A 12,802-nucleotide genomic window follows, 5' to 3' on the forward strand; every position below is an offset into this window, starting at 1 on the left:
CATTCTCTTACACTCTTGACCTTGAATTCCATTTCTAGCCTGGGCTTCCCCCGGGTCCTGACCTCCATATCTCCATCCCTGGCCAAGTACCCTGATCCTGGCTCCTAATTGCTCCCTTTGCTTACTGCCTGGTTTAATGTTCAGACCCTGAATTGGCCCCAGGCTCTGATTAATTGCAGCCTAGGACTCGGGCAGCAGGGGTCTGAATCCCTTCCCAGCCGCTAGAGTAGCCAGACTTGACCTCTGTCAGCTAAGCAATGGGGGTGCCACACCCACCTGTTGAATACAGAGTCTGCTGTAAAACAAACTTCATGAGATGGTGTATGTCACAGACATGGCTCTGCCAGCAGGAAGGCCCTCAGGGGCTGGCTGCCATCTGCTAAAAGGTCAGCATGGATGTATAGATAGATGGATGCATGGTCTCTGACCTCCCCTGATTCCTTCCAGGGTTAGAATTCTTGGATAGTGATGTTCAGGACCCTGGGGAAGCCACCATTCCAGGAACAGCTGGCCGAGCTGACATTGTTGGAGCAATTGATGGCTTTCAGGGGCAGAGATTAAGTTTAGGTCAGGAAGAGAAGCACAGGTCTAGGATACAGAGCAGTGATTCAAAGATAATGGGTCTGAGCTGACTAGGGAGAAGGAAACAAAGTATTTAATCTGGGAGGGAGGGATATAGATGGTGGAGATATTCTAGTATGTGGTTCCCAATAAATGCACCCAGTTCAGCTCAGAAGCCTGATCTTTCCCATAAGAGTAGAGGGTATTGGGGAACATATTAATCTCTCAGAGCAGCAGGGAGCAGGGGCCTCACTCCCTGGATTCTCTAGGCACATGTTTTGGTGTAAACTCCTTTGAAGTAACATGAAGAGAGCACAGAGGGAGAGAAGGTATACATCTTTTATGTGCTTGTATATGCTGACTGTCTGCTCTATGTGTTCAGCTGCTTTGGATGTATTCATTGGCTTCCTAGATGTGGCTTCTGAAAATCACACACACATATATATATATATATATATATATATATATATATATATATATATATATATATATATATATATATATCTGTCTATATTCTGAATCACTCAATAAAACATCAGGTTGTTTAATTTCACTACTACCCTATGAAGCTATGGTTACTATGATTATCATTATCCAGTTTTACACAGGAGGGAATTGAAGCATAAATAGTTAAATGTCCCAGAGCCAATATGTAAACCTTGTCTGGGCTCTTGGTGCTGTGCTATACTGTCATCATGATAGCCAGGACAGTCACTGCCTTTCACACTTCCAAATCCTGTGGCTTATTCTCCAATAGTCCAGTGGAAGCCTATATATAAGGAGGCCTACCCAATGAGACAGTGATGAACAACTAGCCCACCAAGATCAACCATGTGCTCTCTCCTGGAATTCAGAATTGATCCATGATGTGAGCAAATGATAAGGGGTGTGATGTAGAGTTAGTGTGAGTGTTGACATCCAGGTCATACACAGCCATGTGTGCCCCATATTCCTGGAGAAGAGGAAGCTGTGAACCTGCCCAAAAGAACAAAAGCATGGGTGCACTCCCAGGGCAGAACAGAGGCCAAAGACATCTTGTGGCACCCAGGAGATAAAGGCAGTATCTTCACTCCCTGATTCGAAATCTGAGAGCTCTGTGGTCTGGCCAAAAGTTGCTTCCTGTACTTGGATGGTCACTTAATTGATCATGTAAACAACTAATAATATTGACTAATTAAAGCAATCTTTGGCTAAAAGATGAACTACTTTACAAATGGAGATTGTTCCTAAACTAACATTACTAACTGAGGTTAAAATTATTGACAAATAATAATGATAATAATGGTTTCTTAAATGTTTACTGGGTAACAAGCACTGTGCTAATACTTTATATGTATTATTTCAGTTAATTCTCACGATAGTCCTATAAAGTAATTAGTATTAGTAATCTTATTTTTGAAAAGAGGACATTGGGATTAACAGAGGTTAAGGAATTCATTTCTTCATTTCACAAATATTTATTGTCTGCTATTTGTCAGTCACTCTTCCAGTACTTGGAATCTATCAACAAACAAAATAGGTCAAGATCTCTCTGCCCTCATGGAGATTATGTCCTACTGGGGTAATCAGAAAACAAACAATAACCATAAAAAATAAGTTAACTTGTATAGGATATTAGACAGTGAAAAGTTCTATGGAAATTAAATGAGATCTGGAGTGTCAGGATGGATGTGGGTGGTGGCTTGCAATTTCAAACAGCCAGATTAAGCTACACTTCATTAAGAGAGTGATATTTGACCAGAGGCTTAAAGGAGGTGAAGGAAAGGTAGGTACCATATGGTTATCTTGGAGAAGAGTATTCTAGGCAGAGGGAACACCAAATGCAAAGGCTCTGAGGCCCAGGATCAACAGCACACAGGCCAATGTTGGTGGAATAGAAGGGATGATGGAAAGAGTGATAGGGAAGGGAGGGAGGCCAGAGAAACAATGGGACCAGATCTCAGGACCTTGAAGGCTGTCATAAAGACTTTTTATTCTGCGTGAAATGGTGACCTATCAGAGAGTTTTGGTCATACGAGTGACTTCATCTGACTTACTTATTTATTTTTTTTTTTTTAAAGAAGATGTTGGGGGTAGGAGTTTATTTATTTATTTATTTTTGCTGTGTTGGATCTTCGTTTCTGTGCGAGGGCTTTCTCTAGTTGTGGCAAGCGGGGGCCACTCTTCATCGCAGTGTGCGGGCCTCTCACTATCGTGACCGCTCTCGTTGTGGAGCACAGGCTCCAGACGCGCAGGCTCAGTTGTTGTGGCTCATGGGCCTAGTTGCTCCGCGGCATGTGGGATCTTCCCAGACCAGGGCTCGAACCCATGTTCCCTGCATTAGCAGGCAGATTCTCAACCACTGTGCCACCAGGGAAGCCCCGACTTACTTCTTGAAAGGACTACTCTGGCCACTGTTACAAGAAAAGTCAAGACCCTAATCTTTAAGGACATATAAGTAAGTGGCAGATCCAGAATTCAAGCTTATTTTACTCCTAAGCATTACACTCTATTTCCTCTTTGGTTATAAATGTTCTAAAGCTATGAAGGGCTGTTTCAAATTAATTTTCCCTCGCTATGTTCTAGTATCTTTCTGCTTTGCTCCAACACAAGAAGCACCTGTAGACTTCTTCCCCTACTGAACCGTCATCAGAATATCAGTTAGTATTGATGATGCATGAGGTTCTTACTATTTGCCTGGTACTGAACTAAGTTTATAAATATATTGTCTCATTCGATCCCTACAACAAAACTGTGAGGCAATGGTACAATTGTGGTGCTGCTGTCCAGATGAGGACCTGAATCTTGGAGAGTTTCTTTGCTCACCCTGGCTCCCAGGGAACTCCCCTGCTTAAAGATTTCCCAGAAGACCTGCCTTGGGATAGGAATGGCCTTTCAAGCAACTTCTCACTGAGAAGTCTGCCAGCTTCTTAAGACCAGGAATCAAGTCATATGCTTCTCTTTATTAATCTCTGTTCCCAGGACAGTATCCTTCACATGGAAGAAGTCTAATATATATATTTGGGATGAGTGACTTATGTTAACAACAACTTTTAGCTTAGTTAAAATAGATCTTAGAAACACCAAGTATTTCCTTAGAAGGTAATTTTAATTCCATTAGAAGCCACAGAGGAATGCGTTCAATATGGAGTCCTTGGAAAGTATGGGTTAATGAAATATTGAACGGGTAATGAATTTACATTTGCTGACCCATTTATTCATATTAGGGGGCCACTCTACCCTGTAGCATACTCTGCCACTCCCTTCCGTTATGAACCCAATCTGGGTCTCATTTTCATCACTTGTAAAATGGCACTGCTACTAAGGTTGCTGTAATCATTATGTGATCTAATGCATACAAAGCATTTGCACATCACCTGGTCTATAATAGCTGCTCAAGAAATGTTATCTTTTATTCCAGTACATGCTTAGAATTTCTTTTCTCAACCTAGGGTTGCTTGGGTGGATCTGAGTCAGACAGAACTAAAATCTGCTGGGAGACAGACAATCTACTACTGCTTAGGCCTTCAGAAATATGTGCTACAAAAACAGTGGTATATTGGTGAATGTTTAACAACTGGCCTTTAAAACAAGACAAAAACAAAAACATAAGTGTAGCATTTGTCAGTTTCTATGGTGTAAATACTCCCACCCTGTCTGATTTCAAGTTATCGAGGTGATGTCACTCAACATGGAATTTGGAAGGTAAGGTACACAATTGGCTCTTACCAATGGGTTCCAGCTGTGTACCACTGTGGCTAATTTCCCACCAAGCTAAGCCTTCTCCTGGCTAGTTCAGAAGGTCCTATCACCCCAAGAAGAACCGAATCCACCTTTTCTCCACAGAGGTATTTATCTTTACTGCCTGTATAAACAAGGTGATTCTTATTTTCTTTTAGTGAGCACTTATAAAGTGCCCCAGTCTAAGCCCATTACACACCATAACTCATTTACCCAATAAACCTCCTTTGAGATAGATGTGATTTTTACCCCTATTTTGTGTAGAGAGAAACTGAGAGCCAGCGTGCTATTTCACAACTAACTTTCCAAGGGTCACACAGTCAGTAAACGGCAGAGCCAACATTCAAATGAAGTGGCCTGGCTATGAGTGCATTCTCCTATCTCCTCTGCTGGCTCAGACACAGAACTGTGGTGGACCCAATCCAGATCACTGCCCAGAAGAGAAGTCCAGAGAATCCTACTGGTCACTATCAAACCACTCCTCTGGGTTAGGAGCAGCCTAGCAGCTTTCTTGCTAAATGTTTCCTGCTTCTGAAAACCCCTTCTATTCTGGGTTGATCCCAAGCCAGTCAGCATTATCAGGAGCCTAGAAAGTTCCTCCCTCACTTCTCCTTTTGGTGCCAGCAGCCCAAGTGCTGCACCCTGATGAAGGGGTCTGGGGGCCTCGAACTGAGCCTCTTTGATGAATATTGCCCTTGCACCTCCCTGGAAGGTGCAATTGCAAAGTCTTCTTTACTCGCCTTTCATAGGCCGGAACAGAAACCCCTGCTACTTCTGGGACTAGGTTTCCAAAGGTTGTTCTGGCAGACGGAACACAACAGCTGCTCAGCAATGCAAGGATCAGGCATCCCCAGAGGAGGAGGATGTAGTAAGGCCTGGTGCCCTGTGCCAAGCCCAGCACCCACCAGCTGCCTCCCTCCCCCTCTTTCCATCAGAGCAGGAACAGCGTTAACCCTATCAGTACCAGCAGCCCAGGCTCAGAGCAGAGGCTGGGTTTCCCTGAGGCTACGCCACCCAGGAACCCAGAGCCAGTGACTCCAACTTACCCACACGTTTTCACTCCATGATGGTTTGTTTTATTGTTCTGTCTTCCACTGTTGTGAAGCCACTCTGCTGAGCACTCTTTTCTCATCTTGCAAGTCTCAATACCTTTTAGCCTGCAAGTCAGAGCCATTTCATTGCAGTCTAACCAGTGAATTGTAATAGAGAGAAAACATACATTATAGCAAGTTAAGTGTATTCTAACATTTAGAGGAGTCTATAATGATTAGAAAGCCCCTTATTATGTCATTTCTCTCTCCTTGCACAGAGGCATTAGCATTCTTGGATACCACAAAGCATGAGAAAAAACACGGCGAGATTCCTGTTCCTCTGTACTCAGAGAAGGGAATGCTCATCCCAGATATTGATCCTATACCAGAAAGATGGGATAGAGATTTCTGGATTCCTACTCCGAGGACCTAACCCCGCATAAGCCATTTGGGGTGGGGCCTAGATCCATAAGGATACACACTAGGAGCTCTTAAACCAAACGGAAAAAAACACACAGACGCAGATAAAGCAGACAAATCCACATATGGGAAGGTCCTCCGTCCGGTTCCCAAGAGACAGGCTCCCTGAGGCCTTACAAATGTCGGAGCAGATTCCACTTGCACATTCTGAGTCGTGTAAACCTAGTGCTCAGTGTTACTCTAGGAAAAATGGAGTGGAGAGATGGAAACATTTTTGATTTGAAAGAGAGAAGACCCCCAAGCCCCGTCCCAACACACACACCAACACAATTGTGCTTCCCACATCATTTCATTGAGCTTTGCCCCCAGTGGGACTCAGCTGAGTTGGCAATTTGCACAGCCTCAATGGAGATGGCCTGGAGCTGTTCTATAGAGAGAAGAGATGTGAGACTAAGTTACCTGGTGGGTGTGCGGGGGAGGCAAGGAAGGATAGAGACAGAAAACCAGGAACAGACAGAGCTATCGTCACGGAATTGTGTTTCTGCTTTTGTGAAGGCTGTGTTTACATAACCTTGATGAATACACATTCATGAACATAAGCAGTGGTGAACTCAAATAATGGTCAGCTCTTAGTTTTCTAAAATTAATTGCCATTTTTAATGTAAAAAAAATAAGGTTTATTCAGTATTAAAGGGAGATTTTTATAAAGAGAAAAATGTATAATCACACTGTTCTAATACAATAGCAATCTGATATCTGTGTCTTCTGTTGAGTTCATATATATATATATATATGAACACATATTTTAAATAATTATAAATAAGATTTGTGTTCTATTTTTTGTTGTCTTTTTCTTTCATTTAACTTCAGAGTTCACATATTTTTTGGTGCTTAAAAGAGACTTCTGAGTGACCAGTTTTTAACTGACACAAAATTTTCCAGAGAGTGGAAATTCGGCCATTGACTAAATCACTCTCTGATTGTCAATTTTTTTAGGTTGTGTCCATGACACATATGTTCATTGTGAAGTCAAGTTTTGGGTTCTGGTGAATTATTTCCTTGGGATAAATGTCACTGAGAAGAATGACTGAATGAAGGAAAACTAATATTTTGTGGCTTCTGTTACATATTGTCATGTTGTTCTCCAGAAACATTTGCATTGGTTTTCAAAACAACATCACCATAAGAATGGACCAATCACACAAAAATATTGCCAGCTCTGGAAGTCACTGATTTTTTTAAAAAAATTAGGCACATTTAAAATCTTTTCCAACCCTTAAGCTTTGTAATATCAAATGTAATAATAAGAACAATTAAAAAACAGCATTCATTATATGGAAAATAACTCCACTTGATTCTATAAATTCCAAAGAATCCCACCCAGACAATGCAATTTGGATCAATCTGGAAGGGGATGCTTGAAGCTGAAAAGTATCTTCCCTGCTGGAGTGAGATGTGATGCTGCTGGTTAAAAGACAACAGTTTAGTGTTGTTGAATGTGAGGTAGGCAGTTCTGAAGAGTTCTACTAAAACCACTTAATCTGAAGAGGCAAGGGTAATGCTATAAATGTGGAAATCCTTCCAGGAAATTAGTAGAGAAGCATCCCTCTGGCTGCTTGGGGTTGCTTTCTCAGTGGACTACGAGTCTGGCAAGACAGTGATGCTTAGAGTTTCAAGGATTCCTCTCCAGGATACCCTATATGTCATTACTGTGGCTGCTGCTTCTGCTGCTGTTAATAATAATAATAATTTTGAGGGTTTTTTTCCATGCTAAGCACTCTAGTGTAGATTATCTCATTTAGTCCTCACAGTGCTATTACACTCACAGTGTAATGAAAGAGAAGCATACCAGGCTTAAAATACTTCTCAGGGCCACACAGCTCATTTGTGGACACAAACTCAGGCCATCTGAATCCAGAGCCTTTGCTTGTTCTCCTCAATCACACTGTAGATCATCTCTTTCACTAAACTTTCATTTCACATCTCTTCCTTTCTCACATCCCTTCCCCAGAAATTTCTACAAATCTTCTTTGGTCAATATGCATATTGGGGTTCAGATGTGGGTGTCTTATATGTGTCCTCTACCTTTATTTTTAACCATGAGTTTAACCCTGACCTTGGGCATCTCAGATCTGTCTACCACCTGGACCCTCCTTCATTCTCTGGGACAGGTTTTGCCTCCTTTTTTTTTTATTGTAATTTATTTGACTTGGGAGCCAAGTTGTAAGTTGAAAACTCTCACTGTCTCATCCAGAAAAATCACCAGATCCATTTGCAAAAGCAACAGTCCCAGTGGCTCACTCTACCATACCTGCTTTCTTCCCAATGACTTGCTCGTGGGACTGTCTCCCAAGACTCTCACCACAGATGCTATCACTGAAAGTAGCCAAGGGCACAGGTCCAGCTCAGACCCCACACTTCACCAATGCAGTCCACATAAGAATAGCTCCTGTTGTAGCACTAGCATTAGAGAAAACATTTATTCAACTTTCCTTCCATCCTCTGGCCATAGAGCATTACGCTGTATTTTTAGGAAAAGTTAAAAAAAAAAAAAAAAAACACTTATCACACTCAGAAAGGTCTTGAATAAAGCCACCACAACTTATTTTGAATGAAAAGATAAGGAAATATCATATAGAGCATGTCAAATGCCCCATATTTTTAGTTTGTTCATTTTCCAAAGGAATGAAAATGTAGAGATGTATAACATGAGGGCTAAAATTCAAAAGCCTCTGGAAGACACTAACTTTTCCCTCAACTGCTTATTTCAATCCAGATTACATGGAAATAACATTATAGTTTAAAAGATTTAAAAAATAACTGACTAGGTAATACTCTGGTTAATTAAGTGTTAATTAATTTATCAAGTATTTTTCAACATAGGGTCAGAGCATCAGAAATGCCTGGGTAGCTGGTTAAATGCTAATTACTTGCTTGATTCCAGGCTTACCACAACAGATTTATGGTATTGGGGCTTGGGAATTGCAGACTTAAAATTTCCCTTGGTTATTCTGATTTACTCTAAAGTTTGAGAACGGCTGCTCTAGCGCATCTACTCCATATTGCCAGGCTCAGATGAACCGGATGCAGACACAAGTTCTGGAAACAACCAAAGCTGACCTGTCATAGATTCCCCTCCTAAACTCTAGATAGATTTTCTCCTATCTTCCACATTTTCTATAGAATTCACATTTTCTATAGAATTCACTTAAGTCAGGAGAGCAATTAGGTAATTAGGTAATTAGGTATGACACAAAAGGCTTCAATTGTCTGAACCCATCGCTGAATAATGATTTTACAACGATCTAGAAACATCCATGATGGTCTCCTTCATTCAGGAAGAAAATGAAGGGATGCTGTGAATTTAGGCCAAACAGATAATTTTGATAGGGAATAAGGGCTATAATAGGATAATACAGTCTCAGCGGTTGGGAGGTGGGGGGAAGTTATGAGAACAAAGAAGACAAGAACAGGTGACAGGGGACTGGTCAGGGGTCTCTGGCAACCATCTGGGTGAAAGAGTGGTACCAGTGAGCATGGAGATCCATGGCTCCCCTCTGAGGATTTTTGCTCAATTTTCTAAGTTTTGGAAGTTAGGGTGAGCCTCTTCACTCATTTCTGTTAATGGAATCTAACCAATTAATCAGTGGACATAAGGCCAATGTGAACCAAAATATATTATGAGCTAGTAAATCTGGGCATCCTTTCTCTCTCTCTCCAGTTTGAACTCAACTACTCAGTCCTAGGACAGTGTCTTAGTCCATTTGGGCTGCAGTAACTACTGCAGTAGACTGAGCGGTTCATTAACAACAGACATTTACTTCTCACAGTTATGGAGACTGGAAATCTGAGATCAGGATGCCAGTACAGTTGACTTCTAGTGAACATAGTTTTCTGGGTTTTACACTGACAACATCTCATATCCTCACATGGTGGTGAACAGAGAGGGGAAGCCACTCTTTTGTAACCCTTATAAGAACATTAATCCCATCCATGAGGGCTCTACCTTCATGACCCCATCTAATTCTAATTACCTCCCAAAGGCCCCACCTCTTAATCCATCCTATTTGGGGGGTCGGGTTTCTATATATAAATTTGGGAGTGATACAAACATTCAGTCTATGACAGGTGGGCAGTGGGAAATAACAGGATTCTTTTCAAGTAGAGTCACATCCAGCTTCACAAGGTCAGGCAGAACTGTGACCACGGTTTTTCATGGCCCCTATATCCATGCCCTTTGGATGTGTTCTCTCACAAGACTCTGGGCTTGGTCTTGTGTTAATCTTTGAGCAATAGAATATGTTGGAAGTGACAAAATGCCGGATCTGAGCTTCAAGAAGCCTTACACTCTCTTTCTACATGCTCTCAAAAGTGCTGCTACTTTGTGAAGAAGTCTGAGCTACATGGCTGGAGGATGATAAAGCTTAAGGAGAAGAGTCCAGTTTTCCCATCAAAAGTCCTTCTAGACCAACCTCAGCCAGCTGAATTCCCAAACAAGGATAATGGTCCAGCCAAGATGAGCAGAGATTTGCCTTCCTGACCCACAGTGGACTACTGATGTATTAGTGAGTGGAAATGAAATCAGAAGGGCCACCTGGTTGACCAATGGACAGGTGAATGATAATAAATGCTATTGTTTTAAGCCACTGAGTTTCTGAGTGGTTTGTTACACTGCAATAGCTAACTGATACACTCCCAGAGATCTAAGATATCCAAGAGATATAGACCAAATAGAGAAAGACAAATATTGCCACTTTCATTGCTGTGACTTTGTAGCTTATTACTATGGCCCAATTCCCACCAGTTTCTCTCTAGTTTAATCAACAATAAGAAGAAGGTGAAGACATTGGAACCAAATATTCCTTCTGACTCTTCTTGAGTCTGGGTTTAAGGAAAAGCCTTACTTGGAGGAAGAATTTTTTTTTTTCTGGGTACAAAAGTCACTCACCATACCCACATTCTAACCCTCTATATGGACCACTCCTCGAATAAGCCATTCTTTGGAATAAGGTTACCTGATAGTTGTGCCTTGGCTAGGACTGAAAAACTAATGTACAGAAATAATTACAAAGCAAAGCCAAGGAATGGACTTTTCATCTTATTTCTTTATTTCTCCCCTAAAACAGTACCCATAGTTAAGTGTAACAAAATATATATAAAAACAAGCTGTCAGACTTCTGACACAGTCAATGCCTGGAGGCAAATGTTTCTGCTAAACTTTTGATGGAGCCCTGGGGAGAGTAGGAAAGGGTCCCAAACCGGGAGGGATTGGCAGCTGGGCTGGGAGCGCAACTTGACTCTCCCTTCCCTTTTCACAAAGAGGGTTTTGTTTGGATTGTGCAGCATAGTGAGTGATTCCTCTAGAGCCAGGGGGATATGCCGTGTTCTGAGGGAACATCTGGACTGCCAGATCAAGCCAAGCTGAAACCCTATCCTGGCCAGAGCTGCCTCGATGAATCAGGTGTAGGTGTATTTTTCCTGGATGTTCCAAACCACATCTTACTCTGAGAAACAAGGTTTTGTCCATCGAAGCTTCATTCCAAGGGGCAAATGATCCTCCTAGGTTCCCATGAAGTGTGTGTTTACAAAGGCTTCCTGCCCAAAGAATCAAATCCAAAGACTGAAAGCATGGCTACCACACATCCTTCTTCAAAGTGTGTTAGGAATCCTCACCAACAAAATCTCTAGTCTCATCAGCAGACTTACCCCATACCATTCCCACTTTGTGTTTATAATGGAGTTTCAAAAAATTCATCCATCACCTTGAGCTGAAAGATTGCATTTTTAAATCTCCCCCCTTTTTTCTTCTTCCAAGGAAATTTCCCTTCACATTGTCAGGTTCTTCACTTCTTTTACTGCTTTCCTATTGTGCTATTGGTAATAGTAACACTCCTATTTTCAATACTCTTTTATTATAATATCTACCACAGACTCCAGGGATATAGTATATTATTATATTATAAACCTCAATATTTGCATTTAACTTATTTTACTTGATACTACTGACCAATTAGAAAGACTCTTAAATATCATTTCTGAATCTGATGGCGTCCTAATGAGATTGGTAGAGAAAATGTTATTATTTCCCATTATAAATGAGGAAACAGAGTCACAGACAGAGATGGATTTGGGATGACATTCCAGGGCCTGATGAATCCTTAACAGTGGGTCATTACTGCTTAGGGGATGGTCAAGCAAGCAGGCAAGGACCAAGACCCATATGGTGGAAGAGAGCAACAAACAAGCCTACTATCATGCAGAACAGGGACGCACACTCACCAGCAAAGAGCTGCAGTCAGATGTTGAAGCACCAGGCTAAATGCAGATCAGAGACAAGGTAGGTAATCAAGCCTTCTTGCAAATTATAATAACTGATGTAAAACTTGTTTAGGAACTATAATTTGTGGGGAATACTTACCTATATAAAACTAAGTTTTACAAAACATGAGAACTTGGAAGTCAGAATATAGTAGTTTGGGGCATGCAGATTTCAAAATCAGATACTCTTAGGTATGTGCATATCTGAGTAGGTCTATTAGCATCATGCTTCTTTTGCAACATATTCTGTTAAATATCTGCTATTTGCCTCCACAGCATTACTTTCCAACTACTCATAGGGTCTTGAGGAAATTAACCTCTTTTCCATTCTCACCTTTATAATAAGATAAGAATGGACCCAATCCACAACTGTAGATATGGGTCCAGACTGATTTAAATCAATCACATTACTTTTTTTTTTTTTCCGTTATCTCTGTAATTGGTTCAGAGATGAACATACAACCAAATCATGGCCAGTAGAATCCAAGGGGATACTTTGTGTGACCTCTGTGTTTTTTTTAACTTTTTAATTTCTTTATAAACTTGGTGGCTGGTTGTGTGCTAGGATTAAGAGATATTTATGGAGAGAAAACATGCTCTCTACTCTCAACATGCAAATACATAATTAGAATAACTAGCACTGCATCAGAGATATTGATGAATTGCATTGAAAGGAGACAGGGGAGACCTATCCTTAGTGTCTGTGTTTGAAGAAAAAATAAGAGAAGCATCAAAATGATCTTCAAAATGAT

The sequence above is a fragment of the Grampus griseus genome (genome assembly GCF_964374135.1).
Source record: "Grampus griseus genome assembly, chromosome: 14".
Classification (NCBI taxonomy): domain Eukaryota; kingdom Metazoa; phylum Chordata; class Mammalia; order Artiodactyla; family Delphinidae; genus Grampus; species Grampus griseus.